This window comes from Eschrichtius robustus, chromosome 1, assembly GCF_028021215.1.
Source record: "Eschrichtius robustus isolate mEscRob2 chromosome 1, mEscRob2.pri, whole genome shotgun sequence".
Classification (NCBI taxonomy): Eukaryota; Metazoa; Chordata; class Mammalia; order Artiodactyla; family Eschrichtiidae; genus Eschrichtius; species Eschrichtius robustus.
In genome coordinates this window covers 49,001,829-49,026,556 of record NC_090824.1, presented here as the reverse complement: position 1 = coordinate 49,026,556, position 24,728 = coordinate 49,001,829, and positions in this window count along the sequence as shown.

Genomic DNA, 24,728 nt, shown 5'->3' with positions numbered 1-24,728 from the left:
ACTAAATCCTTCCTTAATCTAGTGCCCCTTGTACTTCTCCTTTCATAGCCTAGCATTTAAGCTAAAATTAGGATTCAGGGCCATATTCTTGTTAATATCCCTTATAAGAAGGTGTGTTTCTGTTGTGTTAGCAACCTGTGTAGCTCATTCTTAGTCCGGACTTGCAACTAGCAAACTCACAGAATGAAAGCAAAGCACAGGTGGGCTGGCCTACAGGCCATTCTTTCCTCTTCTTTTCTGCAACAGCTTGCATCTCAAACAGTCCCCCAAGAGGATTATTTGATGAAATTTTGGCATATGGAAAATATAAATAGACTTTGTAAAATGGTATGGATGAGCAGAGATTTTTTGAAACTAATACATGAGAGAGAAAATGAACAACATTGAGATGGGAGTTGGATCCATAAACTCAAACTGAAGAACTGCTTTCTTTCTCCACAAAGACTTCAAAATACTAAATGGGCTTTGTGCCAATAGGTCCTCAGTGGGCTATACTACTGGGAGTTTAAGAAGCAAAATGAAGGACAAAATGTTCAACAAAAAAACCTTTTTATTGACTATAACATACATACAAAAAAGTATGTTGTGTATGTGCATTGTGTATGTGTGTGTGTGCATATTTCCTAGCTCTGCTCATGGAAAAGGCTTAGAAGCAATGATCAAACCAGTAGCAATAAGCATGCTTGAAACTGAGCAGGACCCTGTAGGGCCCTCCTGGGTACAAAAGTCTTTCCCTGCCTCCCATTTCATGTTTTTCGGAAAAAGGCTTTGGCCTCCTAGACCTTACCTGAGTTCTAAAGGACAGATTCAAACAGTTACTAATTAGGGAAGGGAGGGAATGCAGAAACAAAGGAGGAGCAGACAAGAAACAAAAGTGTAGATGAAGCAGGGTCCTGGTTCCTCCTCGAAGGATATACATAACAATATATCTCTGAGTTCTTCTACAGAAACTAAGATCCCCACTCAGGTGGAGGATGGTAACTTCAGGCTGAGCACAAGATTCCTGGAGCACTGCCCTGTTACCTCACCACCAACCAATCAGAGAAACGTCATGCACCCTGCAGCCCTCCCTCAAAATTTTGCCTATAAAAACTCTTCCCTGAAAACCATCAGGGAGTTCAGGCTTTTTGAGCATGAGCTACGCATTCTCCTTGCTTGGCCCTTCAGTAAAACTTTTTCTGTTCCAACTCTGACGGTTCAGTTTGTTTGTCTTCACTGTGCTTTGGGCACGTGAACTTGGATTCTATGACATCCTTAGTGCCCAGATTGTAGTCTTGAAATGCCATTTCCCACTAAAGGAATCTAGACAAATTCCAGGTTTGGGGTGGAAAATGTAGGATATGCACCTGGAACATCTTGTCATAATAGATAGTGAGGAAGCTATCAAACACCACCAGGGCTATGTCAGAAACACCCTGGAGCCAACTTGAAAAGGCTTCTATTGGCCAAAGGGTGAAAATTTAAGCTTTAAAAAGGATAATAATTATATATATAATTAAATATATAATTACTTGAAGCCCATCAAATAAGTTGAAATCCATGACTTCATAATGATATTTTAAAAAATTGATCTCCTTCAGAGGATGGTAGGGAACCAATTATTTTTGTGAACATTGGTAGATGAAGGAAAAGAATCATTTATTCTGTTTTTCCTATATGAATGGTATCATGGGGTAACCAAATAGTAGATGAGGGAAAATGTTTATTTATAAAAGTGTTCCAACGGATGGATTAATAAGTAGAAAAGAAATGATAGAAGTAGAATATCACCCTTTTGCAACACCCTTTGAATGAATAAGTCTTGGCATCAAGCACCAACAGCTGCTATCATTGCAAAAAGAGAGACAAGCAGACATACCACATGGCTCTTGGTGAAAGAACAAATTAGCACCTAGAGTCTTGCCAAGAGATCAAACCTGAGGTTGACCAAGCCTCTGGATTCACCTGCCCATTTGCAGAAAACATAGAAGACAGAGGAGCATGGTGAACTGCCCCGAGAGTGTACAATCAGTAAAGTGCCGATGGTGGGAGTTCTACAGGTCAGATACCCAGAGAAGTTGTAAGAAAAAAGAAAGGGATGGAGGAGAGAACTTGTAGAATACAATAGACTTAAAAGACATGTCAAATTTACAAATGGGTAATGCTGTACTGTAGTATACCAGGATGCATACTTAGGCGATAAAACTACAAAGAAACTCAAGTATGATATGATTAGCTTAAAAGAGTAGTGGTTAACCTTGTGAGGAGGAAGACACATTGACCAGGATGGGACACGAGGAGGGGCTTTGGGGGTGGCTCGCAAAGTTCTGTTTCTTGACCTGGATGGTGGTTGCTAAGGTGTTCACCTCGTACCAATTCATTAAACTATACATTCACTTTGTGTTGTTTTCTGAATCAGTTTTATTTTATAATGGAAAGGTTGAAAGAAGAAAATAGAGTAGCAATTTTTAAATTTACATTTCATGAATGCCATAAAAAACATTGACAGTCAAGAGCAGTTTGTGTCAAGAAGCAGTATGATGGAATGATAGAGAGAATGGGCGTGGGAGCCACCCCCATAGGGTCTGAATCCCAGCTTGGCCACTTAGAAGATGGGTAACCCAGGACAAGTTACTCAGCCTCTTTGTGTCTCAGTTTTCTCATCTGTAAAATGGATGCCATTATAGTTTGTAAATCATGAGGTTTAAGTGAGATGATACAAGTGAATGTTTAGAATATTGCCAGGCACAGAGTAAGAGCTGAGTACGTTAGCTATGCTATTTCTTTCTATTTCTTAAAACTTTCCGTTCTTTCCTCTTAGTTTTCCTCACATACTGCAGCACTATCTCTTTCTTAAAAATCCCTGGTGGCATGGTGGTGGGGACATTGTCCCCTAGCCCTAGTCTGTGCCATTTTGTCCTTCTATCCTCTGCTCCCCATTCTGTATTTAAAGACCCCCAAGGAGGAACCTAGCAAGGCAGGGAGGGAAAGATCCCACCTGGGCAGAGTCAGAATCTGTTTAATGGTGAGAGAGGAGAGAAAGAGACTTTTCTTATTTGCCCCTGGCTCCTCAGTGTCAGTATATGACACCACGTAGGCATGTAATAGACATTTGTTGAAAGGATGAGTGAAAGACCTTGCAGAACATGATTTAAAAAGCGCTGTTCAAGTATTTTTTTTTTTCACAAAGAGTCTGAAGTGGTCCATGGCTTTACTTCTGCCTCTCTCCTGCCTTGCTTCTTCCCTGCTGCCCCATTTTGGCATTCACGGCTTTGTATGAGTCTGTTAGTCTAAATGTATCTCTTGGCAAAATGTGTATATTGCACTCGTTCTCCCTTTAGAAAGGCACACATTGACCCTAGCCCTATACTTGTTGATCATCTTGCTGCTGCCCCTCGGAGCGCCTTCCTGCCCAGCAGACCTGTTCATCCTGTCCCCTCTCCCTCTGATGTCCTTCCTGTCATTGTTCCCATACTTGGCACCTTCCCATCCTATGGGTACAGTGTAGACGAGTTCATTACGGCAAAGCCTTTCTTGGCTAGCCTCTTACGGGTCAAGGTCTCTGTCCCCTGCCTGTTGAATCTTCCTGTTTTCCTTCAGAGCACTTACCATGTGTTCTATTTGTTGAATACATGGAGGAGCAAATGGCCATTACGACAAATGACTAGATCCAGGTACAAGAATGGAGGTGGGAATGTGAGTTGACCCTCACATTGTCTCTGCCATAACTTTCGTGAAGGTACTAGGACCGTTGAGCTGACTAGTTTCTGGTCCTCAGTGAGTGCTCGGTAAAAACTTTGTGAATGAATGGATAAAGTGGATGATAGGTGTAGCCTCAGGCTTGGAGTTGGGCAGGTGGTTCTACAAGGTGAAGGATCAGAGTCTCATGAGGAGGTAGAGCAAGGAGATGGGGAATCCAGGGCAGAGGTGTTCACAACCTTAAGGAAACGTGCAATTTTACTATAGGGAGGGGGACCACCCCATAACTTTGTCAGAGATGGACCGGGAGGCAGGGCTTAGGAACTGGGGCTGAGGCCAAAGCCAAGGACTAGGGCCTGGGGTTGGTGAGCAGGAATGCTGGACCTAATGCTGCAGCAGGAATGCTGCCCCAGGGGGCAGTCCTTGAGACCTGACTCTGGCAGGCATTTCTGAGATTCCTGAGAGTGACTGATGACTAGATTCCATCAGGGGTGTCAGCATGGCCTGCCCCTGTCAGGGTGCTGTAGGACTTGGGGTGGCCTGTATTTGCAGACAGAGTAGAGCTTAGAAAGGCTTGACTTTGAACTTTGTTTTTGTCACTTCGTGACTGTGTGACCTTGGGCAAGTTCTTAACTTCTCTGAGACTTGGCTTCATTGTCTATAAAATGAAGATCAAAACACCTACCTTCTGTGGCTGTTTTGAAGATGAAATGGGATAACATGAAACACCTTGTCCAGTATTGCTCACACCTAGCTATGGAGAGTTTTAACAAGGCACACACACGTGGGCCTGGCTGTTGGAGATTATGACTTAGGAACTCTGGGGTGGGTTCCAAGCGTCTATGGTTTTAGAAAGTTTACAGATGATCACAAAACTCAGGCTGACTTGAGCAGCATTGGATTGCCATAGTAAGGCAATGAGAAATGGTAGCTTCTTTACGCACCTCCTCCTTCACTGCCATCACCTCCAATTCTTTCCTATCCTTTTCTCCTTTTTTTTTTCTTTGGTATTAGGTGTGGGCATAAGTGGACTCAGTCATGGGGTGCGTGCGGAAGCAGAGGCATGAAAAACAAGTAAAGGCCGACAGTGTTACTGTTGGACATTGATTCTAGCAAATGCTGGATGAAAGCTACAAGACTGAGGTCCTGCTGCTAATTAGTCAGCTTTAAGTGTCTGGAACAGCGAAGATGAAGGTGTGAAAAATGGTACTTTCAGTACTTCATCTGAAGGAAGTAAGTCTTATACATGCTTTTCCAGTTTTTCTAGATTTTAAAAAATGACTTTCTGCTAGAGAGCTTTTGTCAAACAAAGCACACCCATTTTAAAATAAAGGTTGTAGAGTGGTTTAATTTACTTGTTCAATGAAAATTTACCGAGTGCCTACTGGGCATGTGACACTGGGCTAAGAATCATGGAGATATGATTTCATTCAATAAATATTTAATGAGCATGGCTCTAGGGTGTTGGGATGTATCAGTGAAAAAAGTAAAAACCAGATAAAAATCCCTACCCTCTTGGAGCTTACATTATGAGAGGGAGAGAGAGGCAATAAAAAAGTAAACATAGTAAGTAAATTATAAAATGTTAGAATGTAATAAAATGTTAAAGAGTATTTTATATAAGATAGTTAAGGAGATTCATTGAGCAAGTACTTGAAGAAGGAGGAGAAGTTTTACTATGTGGGTATCTGGAGTAAGAACATTTGAAGCAGAAGGACCAGCCAGTGCAAAGGCCCTGAGGCCCGCAGGGGATGTCTGAGGAAGAACAAAGGGGCCAGGGTGGCCTCAGTGAAGTGAGAGAGGTTAGGTAAATGGCGATGTGGTCAAAGAGAAAATGGCCAGATTACGACAGGTCTTGTCGGGCATTTAGGACTTTGGCATTTATACTGAATGAGATAGAATGTCACTGGGGGGTCAGGAGCAGAGGGCGCTTGGACTTGTATTAGAACAGGATCACTCTGGCTGCAGCATTGAGAAGAGATTGTAGGAGGGCAGGGCTACAAAAGAGGAGACAGTAAGGAGGCTCCCAGAGGCTTGGACTAAGATGGTGGCCATGGAAATGGTGAGAAGTGGACATATTTTGGAGAAAAATTCAGCAGGATTTCCTGACAGGTTGAAGTGGGTGTAAGAGAAAGAGTGGAACTACTGACTCTACAGTTTTTTGTTTTGGTTTGGTTTAGTTTTTTTGTTTGTTTCTTTGGTTTTGCCTGAGCAACCAACTGAAAGGATGGAGTTGCTTTCAAGATGGGGGATAGTGGGTAAAGATATTTGGGGAAGGAATACTAAAGTTTGCTTTTGGTCATTGGAGTCTGACTCTCAAGTGGAGATGTCCAGGAGGCACTGATTGACTAAGGGTCTAGATTTAGGAGAAGCACCTGGGATGAAAGGCACATGTGGGCGCCATCAGGGTAGAGATGGTGTGTAAGGCCAGGGACTGCATGAGATCACCGGGTAGTACAGATGGAGAGCAGGACAAGGGCAAGGCCTAAGCCCCAGGCTCCCCAAGAGGTCTGGAGGAACCCGCAAAGGAGTCTGATGAGGAACGTCCAGTGAAGTGAAAGGGAAATCAGGAGAGTGTGGTTCCCTGGAAGCCGCGGGAAGCAAGCATGGAGGGAAGAGGTTGAGAGGATCTGCGCCAACCTTACCGGAGGGTCAGGTTAGAGGAGGGCTGAGAAGTGACTGGTGGGTTCAGTAAAGGGGAGGCTCTTGTCACTCTGACAAGAGCAGAGTCTGTGGTGTAGAGGCTGAAAGCCAGTGTGGATGGGTTTAAGAGACAAGGGGAGGGGAGGAATTGGAGACAGAGTAGAGGGATTGGAAGTAGCCAGTAGGGGAATTGGGGGCAAAAGAAGTTTCTCAGTTTGTTTTCGTTTTTTAAATGGGAGTGACTATAGCATTTTTGTGTGACAATGAGAATAACTGAATAAGAAGAGGAGGGATTCTTGGTGCTGGAGAGAGAGGAGTTGGTGGACCCATGTTCTTGAATAGGTGGGAATGGATGGATCTAGAGCATGGGGGTGGGGGGGGTGGCATTAGGTGGATGACTGTAGTCTGGGCGGGGGAGAAGGCAGGACACACAGGTCCTGATGCCAGAGGGTGGGTAGCGGGGTGAGTTTGTGGATTTCTTTTCCACTGGCTTCAACTTTCTCAGTGAAATAGGAAGCAAGGCCATCATCTGAAAGTGAGGATGGTGGAGAAGCTATCAGAGGCCCGAGGAGAGTGGATAAGGTATTATTACGTGGTTGTCTAGGAGAGTGGAAAACAGACACGGTTGCCTGGCAGCGGCAAGAGCTCACTGATGTTCCTCATCAAGAAGTTGAAGTGGGATCACTGAGTGTGGCTGTGAGTTCTCCCCCAGCTGTGTTTAGCTGTTCAGGTGCAGGCAGTTTGCTGGATTTAACCAGGGTTGAGGTTTTGCCAAGTGAAAAAGCTAGAGGGGCCAGGGTGTCATTACGATGACTGACCAGGTGATTTCAGTGGGCAAAAAAGGGAAGAGGGTGGGGGACAGCAAAAGGTGGCGGGATCAATGGATCAGGGCTCCCAGTGGCTGAAGACTTGTTGTAGTTGGGGCATGAGGTGAAGTGAACTGGAGAGCTAGGAGGTGAGGGGTCAGACACCGGGATGGATGAAAAATGAGAATGTGCATGGTGTGGTCATTGTTCACCACCACACCTGACTGGACTACACTTTTTATTCCTCCTTAGAGTTAGATATGGCCAGTGACTAGTTCTGGCGAATGAAATGTGAGTGGAAAGGACGTACCCTGTTTCTAGGCCTGGCCCGTAAGAAATCCTCTCCTGCTATCCCATATCCTCCCTCTCTTCTGTCTGCCAGCTGGATGCAGAGAATCCAGCAAAAGAACTGTTAGACCTGGGAAAAGGCGGCATCTCAAGTCAGAAGGATCCTGGGTCCCTGCATCACCATGTGGAAGGCTCTCCACCCAACCCCAATACGGTGATGTGCCACGAGCCAGGAATAAGCTCAGGCTGTGCTTATTTTGTTAGATTTTGTGATATTTATAAAGCATCGATCCCACCCTGGCTAAATCAGAGATGCTGAAATGATTGCTCTGGGAGGGTTTGTTCATCGGAGTGAGTAGCTGAGGGGAGATGTCAAACACAATTGTCAGAGGAGAAGCGTTCAAGTGACTAAGAGGACAGGTTGGATGTTCCATCTATGTGTGTGTTGAAATCACCAAGAGAAGGGAGAGAAACAGTGCGGGAGAGAGTGACAGTGAGCCAGGAGCTAAAGTAATCAAATGACGAGAAGGGTCATAGCAACCGGGAGAGGTAGAGAGTGATAGAAGGTGACAGCCTGAGAGAAAGGCTGAGGGTTTTAGCAAGGAAGGAGGGAGAGTGGTATGGAGGCAGTGTTGCGGGGCAAGGAGGACACCCACTCCGCCTCCAGGCCCAGAGATGTCAGAAGAAGGAGGGGAAACATCACCGCTGCCTGCGAGGGGAGCAGTGCCCTCAGGAGGGGCTCCAGCTGGAAGGAACATTCAGAGAAGAGGCTGAGGATATAATAGATGTTGCTGAAGAAGGATTGTGAATCCAGAGGGCGCCCTGCACACTGCGGTGGGGGGGGGGGGTCTTGCGATTTGAGAATCTTGTGATTGGAAGGTGGATACCATATGAGGGATGTGAGGAGCCTGATGGGAAGCAAAGAATGAGAGAAGTGGGGCGACCTGGGAGCCTGGGCTTCTCGTGGCCAGTGATACACACAAGGATAGCAACCATGGTACAATTAGTCCTGGGGGACCCAAGGCAGATAGTGGTGGCTCCCTGGGATTCAGTTTTGAGTCCTGTCGGTGGATGCAAGTATGTCTGGAGAAATATGGAATTAGTCCCACTCAAAGTCTGTTCTCCAGCTCACAGGCTCCTTCCTCAGCCCTGAGCATGGGAAGAAAGTAGGTCCAGGGGAGTTAGGTCTAATAGATGTGATGAAGATACCACCCCACTTGCAGGACCCTCACATTTATAGAAATAGGTGCCCATGTAATGATGCTTCAGTGGACAAACCAGAGCAGAAAGTTTGTCCATTGAAGCATCATTGAAAAGTTTGCTCTGTGCATATTCAGAAAACAGAGTCAGCGTGCTGTTGACTTTCCTGCGTGTGACTGGGCAGCTATGCATGAGCCCCACCCGCCCAGGTGAGTCATAGCTAATTCCCTCAGCCCTGTTGCTCACTTGGACACTTGAAAGAAATGCAGGACTTGGCCGTCCCCCAGACCAACTGAATCAGCATCTGCATTTGAACCAGATGCCCAGGTGATTCGTAGGCACAGTCAAGTCTAGAATCACTGTGAACGCATTTCTTGTTGTTAGCAGGGACAAAGCAGATGCTTCCAAGAAGAAAAGGCAAGTGTCAGAAGCAGCCCCAGGAAAGATTACATGTTACTCATCAACCTTAAAATCCCAAATTCAGTGCTTTTTTTTCTAGCCCTGGCAGTGGGTTGGATTCATGTGAACTTCATTAAAAAATAAAACAAACAACTTCTAACTTGCGTGACTCGAAAAACATTTCATTGTTTCTTTAGGGAGAAATAGATCAGAACAGACAAAGTTGATTATACAGAATAAGGAAAAAAACAACTCTGAACTTTTAACCTGCCCGCGTTGTTGTGCAGAATCTTAGAATCACAGAATTCCAGAATGTAGAGCAGTACTTCTCCACGTTGGCTGTATATTAGCATCACCTTGGAAGCTTTCAAAAAGCAAAAACCAAACAAACAAAAAACCCCAATGCTGAGCCCCAACCCCAGTTATTCTGATTTAACTGTTGGGGATGAGAGCCTGGAGTCTAGTAGTATTTAAGAGCTCTGAGTGATTTAATGCAGCAGGAGTTGAGCCTCACTGGTAGAAATAAAATGCAAGGCACAAATGTAATCTTAAATGATCCCGTAGCCAAATTTAAAAGGTATAAACAAAGTATAATTAATTTTAGTAATATATCTTACTTAACCCAATATATCCAAAATATTACCATTTTAACATGTAATCGATATAAAAAACTAATAATGAGATATTTTGTTTTTTCTTAGTAAAGCTTCAGAATCTGGTGTGTATTTTACACTTAGAGCACATCTCAATTCAGATTAGCTGCATTTTAAGAATTTAGTAGACACCTGTGGCTAATGGCTTTCATGTTGGACAGTGCAGCTTCAAGGAAAACCAGTAGCGCCGACTATGAAAGTTAGATTGCCACCTGTGGGAAACAAAATGAGTGCCCATTTAACATAGAAGAGATGGTTCAGGAGACAATGAGGTGTAATTCCATATTATTTCCTGTTTGCCAACAGCTTCTTTTTTTTTTTTTTTTTAATTATTATTTATTTATTTATTTATTTTTGGCTGTGTTGGGTCTTCATTTCTGTGTGAGGGCTTTCTCCAGTTGCAGCAAGCGGGGGCCACTCTTCATCGCGGCGCGCGGGCCTCTCACTATCGTGGCCTCTCTTGTTGCGGAGCACAGGCTCCAGATGCGCAGGCTCAGTAGTTGTGGCTCACGGGCCTAGTTGCTCCGCGGCATGTGGGATCTTCCCAGACCAGGGCTCAAACCCATGTCCCCTGCATCGGCAGGCAGATTCTCAACCACTGTGCCACCAGGGAAGCCCGCCAACAGCTTCTTAAAGATCATTGCAGAAGTGTCTGAGGAGGTAGAATTTAGAAACTTTGCAAAGTTTCTTCCAAAAAGGGAAATGTTGTCTGAGATTTAAGTGATATGGGCCAATCCTTCTGTGATGCTATATTAAGGTCCACAAATGAATACTGTGCTGAGTTTCTCAGCACCCTATGATACTGGGAAATACTGAGCTTCCACTGACTTTGATATAGGAAAAAAAAAGGATGTAGTCATTGGCTACATTTTCTTTTCCTCGCCTGGAATCAACCGGTAGTAAGCACGAGCATCTTTTGAGATTTTCGTATCTGCATAGCTGAGTCAGTGCTGGAATCAGGGATGTGGAAGGATAAAATTCTGAGGCTTGGCATTCCTGTCCCAATCTTCCTTCTCTTCTTAGAAAAGAAGCCTCATTCACTGATCTCCCAAACCAGCTGATGAATATAATAAAGATCTTCCTAGATTGGATTCCTAGGATCTGATTTTTACCATGGGTTGTTTTTTTTTTTCTCCCTAAAGAATTGAGAGAAATCACTTAGCCACCGGCATGTGTTAAACTGTAACCAGGTCATGTAGCTCTTCTGAGCCTGAGGCAAGTAAGAAGAAAGTGTTAGTGACGTGTGCTGAGAACTAGGTTAAACACATTTCTCAGGACAGATCACAGAACAGTTTCCTAATGCTGACAGGGAAGGGTGGAGGCACTCAGGAAGGATGGTCATCCCCCAACCCTCACCTGTCCAAGTACCTCTGTTCATGTTAAGGCTCCTTTTCACCAAAACGTCTTTGCTTCCATCAAAGATACTTCCTTCCCAAAGCTGACTAGGGTTTTAAAAAAGAAAACATCAAGATGGACAAAATTGATCTTTGGCCCATCTAGCCCCTCTGTTTTGTGCCTGTCCCTCACCTTTGCCAGTAATACCCCCTTCTCTTCTGAAGACCCTGGAGTGTGTCTCTGCTGTCCAAACCTTCTCAGCAGAGAGTCGTGAACTTATTCACACCATGGAGTAGCCTGTTGACATCAGGTGTACATGATACAAAGCTTTTGTCTCTCCCAGTGCTTTATTCCTGAAGTAATAAAGGACTACCTGAAGAACATCAGGCATTGGCTAGGTGGTTGGGGCTTTTTGAAAGATGGGTGGAAGATTAGAACTAATGGCCCCTGAAGTAGCACTGTGTAGGCAAGAATGTCTATCTAGAACTCGGGAAAGGGTGAAACTGGAGAGCCCTCAAGGAAGTATGAACCTGCAATAATGATAGGCTGCCACCAGGGGGCACTTCAGGGCCTTGATTGAGTGGCCAAACTATCAGGCTTACCAGAGAGAATAAGGTAATTTTTACTTCTTTAAAAATGTAGAATTTAAATAGTAGTACCAAAATTAGGTTTAAAGATGATTCATATGAGTAAGTTCTTAAATCATAAGCTAAGAAAAAATTTGCTACCCGCCTCACTACCCTTAGGCTGCTTTCATCATTCAGGGAAACCCTGTTTATAGCACCGGATGTCATGACTACAATCCTTCTGACTCACAATGATTTCTTATTTGGGAACCATACTCTTTTATTAGGACAGGGAGAACATTTAAAGGGATTTTCACAATTTCAATAGCTCAACAGTATTCTGTACCTTTCTCTTTTCCTGTTCTACTGCTACATGGAATGGAAGGAGCAGCTTTCTGTGTTAAAATGTGGGGATTGAGACTTCCCTGGCGGTCCAGTGGTTAGGACTCTGTGCTTCCAATGCAGGGGACGCAGGTTCGATCCCTGGTCGGGGAACTAAGATCCCACATGTTGCGTGGTGCAGCCGAAAAAAAAAAAAAGTGGGGATTATTTTGTAAATGTAACTGTGGAGAACAGTTACATGATTTACTTTTTTAAAGGATGAAGTAATCTTAGCTGATAGCTGCAAGATGTTATAGGAAATTTTCAGGCCAAATTAAAGTCACCCATTGAGAAGAGTCTGACAATTGTTAATACAAAATGCATGTGACTTAATCTGTCTGAAACCCTCCAGTGGTCCCCTTTGCTTAAAGATGAGGCATAAATGTTGTCTAATGTGAATGAGTGTGGAACGCACATAATGAATTAAGTGAATGCTGAAAGATAAGGTGAAGACATAAAGAAATCTTAATGTTTGATTCAGGAGGTTGCACTTAATTTGGTAGGTAGTAGGGAGCCATTGAATGTTCTTGAGGGAGGAGGATGATATTCGTGGAGTGTGCTTTAGCTACAAGGAAAACGGAAAGCAGAAAAAAGCTCAAAAGCTTGGTGAAAGTGGATCCTATAGGACAAGGCAACAGATCAAATGTGGAGACTAAGGAAGAAGGAGGAATTAAAGATGACTCAGATTTTGAGCACAGGAGGATGATAGCACCCTGAAAGAAGAGAGGCCAAAAGTTGTTGGAGAGAAATGTAATTAACTTGACCTTGAACATGTAGAGTTTGAGGATTAAATTTTAAAAAATGGGTTGAAGCATATGCTCATGTACAGCACTATTCTCATATAATAATAATAATACCATTAATTACACATGGGGCAAGTATTTTAAATGGACTCTCCCAGATAAAGTCTGAGCCCTCATTGTCATGAAATGATCTTTAAGTCCAGGAGAAAGAACCTCTGGGCAGAGGGGGAATAGGTCCTGGGCTTATTCATCAGTTGGGGCAAAGGAGAGAAAGCATGAGAATGTAGCAAAGGACACAGAAGAAGTGATTCAACAGGAGGTCACTCCAAGCAGCACAGCAGCTTGGAGATGATCACTTTGATTTGGTGGACAAGAGCATGGATTTTCAAGTAGGACTGGCTGAGTTCAAGTTTAGCTTCCATAACATAACTAGCAGGGTTATCTTGGCAACTTAACCTCTGGGTGTCTCCATTTCCCCATGTGTATAAACAAGGCTATTAAAATTACCTGCTCATAGGGTTGTTGTGAGGATTGAGATCATGCTTGAAAACACTAAGAACAATGCCTGGAATACAGCAATAATTCAAAAGCTGTTAATGGTGCCAAACGCTATAGAGGACTCCACGCAAATCGGGAGAAGACAAAGACCATTCATTGCCTTTGGCAAAGGGAGGTAAGGAATGACATTTTTTAAAAAATTAATTAATTAATTTATTTTTGGCTGTGTTAGGTCTTCGTTTCTGTGCGAGGGCTTTCTCTAGTTGCGGCGAGCAGGGGCCACTCTTCATCGCGGTGCGCGGCCTCTCTTGTTGCGGAGCACAGGCTCCAGACGCGCAGGCTCAGTAGTTGTGGCTCACGGGCCCAGTTGCTCCGCGGCATGTGGGATCTTCCCAGACCAGGGCTCGTACCCGTGTCCCCTGCATTGGCAGGCAGATTCTCAACCACTGCGCCACCAGGGAAGACCCTAAATTAATTTTTATTGGAGTATAGTTGATTTACAATGTTATGTTAGCTTCTGTACAGCAAAGTGAATCAGTTATACGTATATATATATCCATTCTTTTTTAGATTCTTTTCCCATATACGTCATTACAGAGGATTGAGTAGGGTTCCCTGTGCTATAGTGTAGGTTCTTATTAGTTATCTATTTTATATACAGTAGTGCATTTTGGAGGAAAGTTTTCTTAGAGTGGTGGTGAGGGAGGGCAAAGTTTGTCTTTAGAAGTTAAATTTCAGTTCCAATGTAGAGTAATAGTAATAGCAACAACAATGGGAACAATAACATTCATTTCTTTCAAAGCGGCCTTCTGATGGAATTTGTTATACATTGGAGAATTGTTTTCAGAATTTCTCATGCACATGAATTGAGTCTGATAAAAAAGTAACAATATGTAAAAGAGTAGATGTTTAATATTTATAACACTATGTAGTATGTTTGCTTTCCCTCAGAAAAAAATTTAACAGTATAATTTGCCAGAAGGAAACAGTCTAATTATCTTGTCCATTGCTGAATAGCATATTATCACACCTGGGAACTGCGTTGGTGAACATTTAAAAATATTTTCTCAGTGCACAACTTCTAAAACACTGTGTACTCTGATATTATATTTCCTACTATAATACTTTCCCTAGGACTTAAACTAGGTATAGATCAGTGATCTAATTGTATTTTTTAACAGATGCTTTCTTTTTTGGGGATTCTCCTGAGTCTTTAAATTCTAGTTGGCTGTATGTTAGTATCAGAACTTGGTTTCTTGGAGTATGAACATTCACTATTATAGTTTTCGAGACTTGCTTCATTTAGAAAATGTAAAATTAGAAAAATAATACAATCACATTTTAAAAAATACCAAAAAGTAGTTACACTACAATTCAATAAACTACTGTAAACAATTTGGACTATTTCTTTCAGACTTTTTTCCATATATTTCTTTTTACATAGTTGTGAGTATCCCATATATGCAATGTTGGCCCTCCTCTTTAATATAAAATTATGAATAAGTTTTAGTTGCCTGTATAGTCTCCAAAATCATTGCTTTAATTATTGTATATCAATTTATCAAGTGGGTATACTATAATTTACTTCATTATTCTCCTCTAGCTGGACATTAGTTTTTTTGTTTCCATTTTTTACTGTTAAAAATCATACTGTTTAACATATTTAAGAATGTAACTTTTTCATATTTAATATTTTTTTTCCTTTTTCTTGGAAGTTGAACTGTGGATCAAAGGGCATGTGCATTTATATAGCATTTGGTATATACTGCCAAATTATCCCCCAAAGGATACACACATACGTGTGTGTGTGTGTATATGTGTGTGTGTGTGTAGGTGGGTGGGTATATATAACTTACTAATAGAAAAAGATGCCTTGTTTTAGTTTGTAATTCTGATTGCTTGTAAGTTTGAATCCTTTCCTAACTGTATGCTTCTAATGTTATTTACCTGTTCAATTCTTTTTGTGTTGGCCTAATTTGGGGGGAAGTGATTCTTTTGTTTAAAGTTGAGTTAAGGCAAATGATCATAATAAAATTAGGTTGTTTATTGCTTTCTGATACCCCTTACCCCCAGCCACCAAAATATGGATTGCAATATAGAGCTGTGCTTTTTACATGTAACCACAATATCAATGAGCTTTAACAGGGCTAAATAACGTTTGTACTGAAACAGAATTAGCCACCGGAAATACTTCCCCACCTCCCCCCCCCCCAAAAAAAATGCTTCAGCGGTCCTTAGAAAGAAAGAGATCTTTAAGAAGAAAAGTGTGATATAATATATGAGCAGTGCAACCAACTTACAGAAAACAGTGGGACAATTTAAAAGCTTTTATTAAAAGTAATCAGGTTTTGACAGACTGATGAAAATCTAGATGCAAGATTCCTTGGCATCTCATTCTACAAAATTGGTTTCTCTTCCTTCCATGAACTGTACTTTTTTCCATTGAAAAGACAGAGAGGGAGAAAATGGAGGGTATGGGGGATGGAAAATGACAAATGAGTGGGTTCTGTGTTCTAGTGTTTGCTCCCCGCTACCTTTGACTCATTCATTACGTCCGTCTTGCCTTGGTGTATTAGTCCGTCTGCAAAGAGCAAGAACCAATACTAGCAAAAAATCAGGACAAAGGGAGAAGGGAGAAGATTTACTGGCAGTTTAGCGGGGGGAATCTCATAGACTCCAAGGGGAGAATGCGGCTGGGCCTCGGCAGGAGACTCGGGGGCAGGGGCTCTCCAGGAAGACCTCCTTTCTCCCAATCTCGTCTTAGCTTCTCTCTCAGTGCCATGTTTATTCTTTTCCTTATGGTCTTTCAATCATGGATCCAAAATGCCTAGGGAAGGAACTAGTTGGCCAGTATTAGTAGAGAATGCTAATCATGTACCAGTCGACCACAGCTCTGAGGGCAGGGACTCCAGAGTACAGAGACATGGCCTTTCCTACTATGACTATTGGGTGGCGAGTGAGTGGGTTGAAGCAGTTCCTAGAAAAGAGGTGCTGGGCAAAAAATTAAATAGCATGTCTGCTTTCCCTGCTCCCCTATTTTCCTTTCTGCCAGCAAACTGCAATTTGAGCTTTGCGACTCTTAACTTTATTAAACGGGCTAGATGGTGGCACTTCCTGCAATGGGCTAGCTGGTGGCACTTCCAACAGTATATATGTGTACATATGACGTGTAATCTTCTTTCTGTACATTTCTCTCCACATACAAGCAGTGTATTATAAAAGATTTATCTTGTGTGCGTATAGAGAGAGAGAGAAAGGAATATTTATTTCCTCAATTGCGTCTGTGGGAAATTCCTCGGAAAAAAAGTAATATTCTTTGGTCAAATAAGTTCTAGAAGTACTGAGCTAAACAAAGGTAGACAATTTCTCTATTGCATGACTTTTCAGGGTCTTTTATGCACTACATACCTATAGGAGGAAGAGAGAGAGAACATTAGTTTCCCAAACTTATTGAAATATACATATATGTGTTTGTGTGTGTATATATATATATATATATATACAAATAAATTTTTTTTATTGTGGTGCAAGTCACATAATATAAAACACACTGTTTTAACCATATTTAATTGAACAATTCAGTGGTACTAAGTACATTCACATTGTTGTGCAACTCTCACCATCATCCATCTCCCAAATTGTATATATATATTTTAATTTGAGGAATTCTGTAAATACTTTGCATACTATCTAGAATGCAGTTTGGGAAATGGTGACTTGGGTTCTAAAATAAACATGAATTTTCCTTTGGAAGAGGGAGAGAACACAGAGTTTTGTGCCAAAAAGATGATAATTTGTTAATATAAAAGCCCAAGGGAAGAGGCAACCAGAGGAAATGAGTACCTTTGGGAGAAAATCAGCCAGAGGGGACACCTGGGTTCCAGCCCTTAACATTTTCTGTTGACTTATAAAGACCTCTGGTGACTTATGAGCTCTGCTTCCCCTAACATAAAACATTAGATTAAAATGTCTCTTTTCTGGACCACCAACTGTATTTTGCATGGTGTTTGCAATGACTTATGAAATACTCTGCCATGAAATTTAAGCACTCTTTGGAATATGTTTCTGTATTAGCTTAAGATCCAAATAGTGTTCAAAATTAACAATAGGTTTATCTACTCTCTTCAGTTAAAATTGTTGTATCATCATAATTGGTAACTAGATCTGTCGACCTCCTTCTTTCTCTGTCTTTCCTTGTTTTCCTTACCTGTGTCAAATTCTTTCCTTCCACATCAAGAGAAGGATCATTTTTCTAGGGGCTACTCTTTTCACAGTAAATTCCTGATATAAAAATTGAAACTATTGTTTCTAACATCCTGCGAGGCCAGCTGACAATGGAGATATAGAACTTTTAGGAATCTTTATCATACCTTAAAATTTAGTCTAACCAAACATGCAATCTTTTATCCAACCACTATTTGTCCTGCACTCATTATAGGCCTGGCTTTGTCCTAGGACCTGGGGCTGTAGAAGTGAATAAGACAGACCTCATGGAGCTTCTGTGTGTGTGTGTGAAGACTGAGTACAAAGTAACAAGCAGATAGACAATATGATGTCAAATAGCTGAGTGCTAAGAAGGAAAATAAAACAGGATAAAGGATAAAGAGTGAGTGAAGGTGCTATTTGGGATAGGATGGCAGGGAAGGTCTCTTTATTCAGTTAACATCTGAGCAGAGACCTGTACTAAGTGAGGGAGTCAGTCACAAGGCTACATAAGGGAAGAGAGTTCCAGGCATCTGGGAAAGAAGTGCAAAGGTCCTGAGGTGGACACCGCTAAGTGTCTTCCAGGAGCAACAAATGAGCTACACTGCCTGAAGCCAGGTGACCAAGGGGGAGAGACATGGGAGTTGGTGTGTGTGTGTGTGTTGGGGGGTGGTGGAGGGGGTCTGATCATGAAGAGCCTTGTAGGCCATAGGAATAATTTTTTATTTTATTCTAAGTGTGACAGGACATAATAACCATTAAACATCAGGAAAAATATCATGTACATTCTTTTATTACTCTTTCTTCCCTCAATCACCGTAGCCAAAAAATTCTTACATGAAAGGGAGAGAAACACATATACTCTCTGGCAAGTACGCTGGGATTAGGGCCACCAGGAAATAGCAGCACTGCAAGTATGAGAGCCACAGTGAATAGGCCCTTTCTAAATGGGTGGGCACAGCTGCTGCTTTGGGGTTCAATTTGTTGTCTATAAACATCACTGTTAATACAACCCATTAACTTGGTGACGGGGTGAAGAAAGGCAAATAGCGCCAGGTTGGAACTGCCTAGTGATGAGTCAGAACTGCTCTGTTCCTACCTGTGTGGCTGAAATGAATGGAGAGCTTTTTGTAGGCACAGAGAGGCACGCTGGCACAAGAGAGAAGGAGCGTTAAGTCAAGCGACACTCAAGACTTACTGGTGTCAGGAGCAGAGAGTTTTGTCTGTACTCTCAGAAATCCACTTGAGATGTAAAGAGATTAGGCCTGAGGAAGTAAACAATTCTCTTATCTTCTTTGTAACACACCCATTACCCTGGGTTTCAAGCAGGTTGCTCAGGCCGAACTCCTGGAAACATCTTTTTTTTTTTTTATTGGGGTGTTTGTTTCTTTAATATTGAGCTGAATGAGCTGTTTATATATTTTGGAGATTAATCCTTTGTCCGTTGATTCGTTTGCAAATATTTTCTCCCATTCTGAGGGTTGTCTTTTCGTCTTGTTTATGGTTTCCTTTGCTGTGCAAAAGCTTTTAAGTTTCATTAGGTCCCATTTGTTTATTTTTGTTTTTATTTCCATTACTCTAGGAGGTGGATCAAAAAAGATCTTGCTGTGATTTATGTCAAAGAGTGTTCTTCCTATGTTTTCCTCTAAGAGCTTTATAGTGTCCAGTCTTATATTTAGGTCTCTAATCCATTTTGAGTTTATTTTTGTGTATGGTGTTAGGGAGTATTCTAATTTCATTCTTTTACATGTAGCTGTCCAGTTTTCCCAGCACCACTTATTGAAGAGACTGTCTTTTCTCCATTGTATATCTTTGCCTCCTTTGTCATAGATTAGTTGACCATAGGTGCGTGGGTTAATCTCTGGGCTTTCTATCTTGTTCCATTGATCTATGTTTCTGTTTTTGTGCCAGTACCATATTGTCTTGATTACTGTAGCTTTGTAGTATAGTCTGAAGTCAGGGTGTCTGATTCCTCCAGCTCCATTTTTTTGCCTCAAGACTGCTTTGGCTATTCGGGGTCTTTTGTGTCTCCATACAAATTTTAAGATGATTTGTTCTAGTTCCGTAAAAAATGCCATTGGTAATTTGATAGGGATTGCATTGAATCTGTAGATTGCTTTGGGTAGTATACTCGTTTTCACAATGTTGATTCTTCCAATCGAAGAACATGGTATATCTCTCCATCTGTTGGTATCATCTTTAATTTCTTTCATCAGTGTCTTATAGTTTTCTGCATACAGGTCTTTTGTCTCCCTAGGTAGGTTTATTCCTAGGTATTTTATCCTTTTTGTTGCAATGGTAAATGGGAGTGTTTCCATAATTTCTCTTTCAGATTTTTCATCATTAGTGTATAGGAATGCAAGAGCTTTCTGTGCATTAATTTTGTATCCTGCAACTTTACCATATTCATTAATTAGCTCTAGCAGTTTTCTGGTGGCAGTTTTAGGATTCTCTATGTATAGTATCATGTCATCCGCAAACAGTGACAGTTTTACTTCTTCTTTTCCAATTTGTATTCCTTTTATTTCTTTTTCTTCTCTGATTGCTGTGGCTAGGACTTCCAGAACTATGTTGAATAATAGTGGTGAGAGTGGACATCCTTGTCTCGTTCCTGATCTTAGAGGAAATGCTTTCAGTTTTTCACCATTGAGAATGATGTTTGCTGTGGGTTTGTCATATATGGCCTTTATTATGTTGAGGTAGGTTCCCTCTATGCCCACTTTCTGGAGAGTTTTTATCAGAAATGGGTGTTGAATTTTGTCAAAAGCTTTTTCTGCATCTATTGAGATGATCATATGGTTTTTATTCTTCAATTTGTTAATATGGTGTATCACATTGATTGATTTGCGTATATTGAAGAATCCTTGCATCCCTGGGATAAATCCCACTTGATCGTGGTGTATGATCCTTTTAATGTGTTGTTGGATTCTGTTTGCTAGTATTTTGTTGAGGATTTTTGCATCTATATTCATCAGTGATATTGGTCTGTAATTTTCTTTTTTTGTAGTGTCTTTGTCTGGTTTTGGTATCAGGGTGATGGTGGCCTCATAGAATGAGTTTGGGAGTGTTCCTTCCTCTGCAATTTTTTGGAAGAGTTTGAGAAGGATAGGTGTTAGCTCTTCTCTAAATGTTTGATAGAATTCACCTGTGAAGCCATCTGGTCCTGGACTTTTGTTTGTTGGAAGATTTTTAATCACAGTTTCAATTTCATTACTTGTGATTGGTCTGTTCATATTTTCTGTTTCTTCCTGGTTCAGTCTTGGAAGTTTATACCTTTCTAAAAATTTGTCCATTTCTTCCAGGTTGTCCATTTTATTGGCATAAAGTTGCTTGTAGTAGTCTCTTAGGATGCTTTGTATTTCTGCAGTGTCTGTGGTAACTTCTCCTTTTTCATTTCTGATTTTATTGATTTGAGTCCTCTCCCTCTTTTTCTTGATGAGTCTGGCTAATGGCTTATCAATTTTGTTTATCTTCTCAAAGAACCAACTTTTAGTTTTATTGATCTTTGCTATTGTTTTCTTTGTTTCTATTTCATTTATTTCTGCTCTCATCTTTATGATTTCTTTCCTTCTGCTAACTTTGGGTTTTGTTTGTTCTTCTTTCTCTAGTTTCTTTAGGTGTAAGGTTAGATTGTTTACTTGAGATTTTTCTTGTTTCTTGAGGTAGGCTTGTATAGCTATAAACTTCCCTCTTAGAACTGCTTTCGCTGCATCCCATAGGTTTTGGGTCGTCGTGTTTTCATTGTCATTTGTCTCTAGGTATTTTTTTATTTCCTCTTTGATTTCTTCAGTGATCTCTTGGTTATTTAGTAACGTATTGTTTAGCCTCCATGTGTTTGTCTTTTTTACGTTTTTTTCCCTGTAATTCATTTCTAATCTCATAGTGTTGTGGTCAGAAAAGATGCTTGATATGATTTCAATTTTCTTAAATTTACTGAGGCTTGATTTGTGACCCAAGATGTGATCTATCCTGGAGAATGTTCTGTGTGCACTTGAGAAGAACGTGTAATCTGCTGTTTTTGGATGGAATGTCCTATATATATCAATTAAATCTATCTGGTCTATTGTGTCATTTAAAGCTTCTGTTTCCTTATTTATTTTCATTTTGGATGATCTGTCCATTGGTGTAAGTGAGGTGTTAAAGTCCCCCACTATGTTTGTGTTACTGTCAATTTCCTCTTTTATAGCTGTTAGCAGTTGCCTTATGTATTGAGGTGCTCCTATGTTGGGTGCATATATATTTATAATTGTTATATCTTCTTCTTGGATTGATCCCCTGATCATTATGTAGTGTCCTTCCTTGTCTCTTGTAACATTCTTTATTTTAAAGTCTATTTTATCTGATATGAGTATAGCTACTCCAGCTTTCTTTTGATTTCCATTTGCATGGAATATCTTTTTCCATCCCCTCACTTTCAGTCTGTATGTGTCCCTAGGTCTAAAGTGGGTCTCTTGTAGACAGCATATATATGGGTCTTGTTTTTGTATCCATTCAGCCAGTCTATGTCTTTTGATTGGGGCATTTAATCCATTCACGTTTAAGGTAATTATCGATATGTATGTTCCTATGACCATTTTCTTAATTGTTTTGGGTTTGTTTTTGTAGGTCTTTTTCTTCTCTTGTGTTTCCCACTTAGAGAAGTTCCTTTAGCATTTGTTGTAGAGCTGGTTTGGTGGTGCTGAATTCTCTTAGCTTTTGCTTGTCTGTAAAGCTTTTGATTTCTCCATCAAATCTAAATGATATCCTTGCCGGGTAGAGTAATCTTGGTTGTAGGTTCCTCCCTTTCATCACTTTAAGTATATCATACCACTCCCTTCTGGCTTGCAGAGTTTCTGCTGAGAAATCAGCTGTTAACCTTATGGGAGTTCCCTTGTATGTTATTTGTCGTTTTTCCCTTGCTGCTTTCAATAATTTTTCTTTGTCTTTAATTTTTGCCACTTTGATTACTATGTGTCTCGGCGTGTTTCTCCTTGGGTTTATCCTGTATGGGACTCGCTGCGCTTCCTGGACTTGGGTGGCTATTTCCTTTCCCATGTTAGGGAAGTTTTCGACTATAATCTCTTCAAATATTTTCTCTGGCCCTTTCTCTCTCTCTTCTCCTTCTGGGACCCCTATAATGCGAATGTTGTTGTGTTTAATGTTGTCCCAGAGGTCTCTTAGGCTGTCTTCATTTCTTTTCATTCTTTTTTCTTTAGTCTGTTCCGCAGCAGTGAATTCCACCATTCTGTCTTCCAGGTCACTTATCCGTTCTTCTGCCTCAGTTATTCTGCTATTGATTCCTTCTAGTGTAGTTTTCATTTCAGTTATTGTATTGGTCATCTCTGTTTGTTTGTTCTTTAGTTCTTCTAGGTCTTTGTTAATCATTTCTTGCATCTTCTCAATCTTTGCCTCCATTCTTATTCCGAGGTCCTGGATCATCTTCACTATCATTATTCTGAATTCTTTTTCTGGAAGGTTGCCTATCTCCACTTCATTTAGTTGTTTTTCTGGGGTTTTTTCTTGTTCCTTCATCTGATATATAGCCCTCTGCCTTTTCATCTTATCTATCTTTCTGTAACTGTGGGTTTTGGTCCACAGGCTGCAGGATTGTAGTTTTTCTTTATTCTGCTGTCTGTCCTCTGGTGGTTGAGGCTATCTAAGAGGCTTGATGGGAGGCTCTGGTGGTGGGTAGAGCTCTGGAAACATCTTTTTAATGGCACCTAGACATGGTGACAGATTCCAGGTGCCAGAGCCTGACGGTTGGTGCTTGTCAGTTGTTCTGAGCTTGGTAGCTTTTAGTTCTAACTCTAGCTTTGCACCCGCGTCCTATTATTTCTCCCTTCCCCTTGGCCATTTCAGGTGGGGGAAAGAACCTTGTTCCAATTCCAGTTCCACAGCTTGGTCGCCATGTGTCTTGATTAGCAAGTACATAATCTTCCAGGGCCTCAGTTTCCTCAATTATAAGGTAGGGCCAATAACATGTTGTATTAGGATGTAAAGGGCCCGGCAAAGAACTTGGCATTCAGAAAGCACTTGAGAAATGCAATAGACCTTGGAATGCAGTCAATAGGAATCTGAGCCTTCTAGAACTATTAGTTGAAGATTGGTTGACCTTGTGGGTAGTTTTTACATATTGCTGGTATTTGAAAAATTGAAATTTAGCTATAAAACGTGTACCATCCCTATTCATGCTCCAACTGAATACTCCTTCTACCCTCCCCATTCTTACAATCCTGCCCCATCACAGAAAGCGAGAGGAGCCAAGAGCTGTTAAGCTCCTGCTCTGCACGAGGAATTTTACTTATATTGTCTCATTTGACCCTCACAACAGTGTAAAGTTAAGCCTTATTACCCTCATGCAAGAGTGGAGAAAACAAAGCTCTGAAAAACTAAGAATTAAGAATTTACCAACTGATAAAATACCAGAGATGGCGTTTCAACCTAGATCTGCTTCAATCCCAAACCTGAATTCCTTCCAGGACCCTGGATGGACTCCTGAGAGCACATTACCATTAGCAAATACTCAGTGTTGCACTGGAAGAATCCCCTGTAAACAAAACATGGGGGTGTGGAGCCAGGGGTTTTGCCCTTCTGGCCTAGTCTCTGAATCTCATTGGATTCTGTGAATAATTAATGTCCTAGAAATGAGGCCAGTTCTGTTGCTGATGTTCGAGTATAAATCTGTTCTTGGGCAATACTGGAGAAAGAGGCTTCTAGCCTATTTTTTAAATCAACTCCCCTTTCTGTCAATCTGGTCTAGAATCTTGCAGTCCTTATAGATGTACTCATTTTCTGCCTCAGTCCCCTTCATGGGGGAGACACCACCACTCCTCTAATAGCCAAACCCAGACATCAAGATGATCTTAAATCCCACTCTAGGCGTCTCTTTTATAGAATAAATAGCTGTAGTTCTTTTAGATTTCTCATAAGACCTCTTTTCTTGGCCTTTTAATAATTTTCACAGCTCTTTTCTGGACACTTTCCAAAATTTCCTCTACTGGCTTAAGTTACTGAGCCCAAAATTGGACGTTTAATTCTAATAGAACTCTGAGAAAAATGAACTAGAGGACCCATCCCATAGTCCTATATGCTCTCCTCCTGCATATATGGTCCATGCTTATGCTGGAGCTCTACTGCATCGTTTTCCTCACTGTGAAGAAATGTCAACTTTGGAAAAAACAGTAACTCAGGAAGCCAGGGATTTTTAATAGTATCTCATAGAGCTACTTTTATTGCTACAGTAATGGTCAATCCCTATACATACCCTTTTTAACTCTCAGAAGGAACATAAAAATGAGTGATTTTTTTTTCCACTGGCATCAAGAACTTACAAAGGGTGTCAAACAAATGAATCAA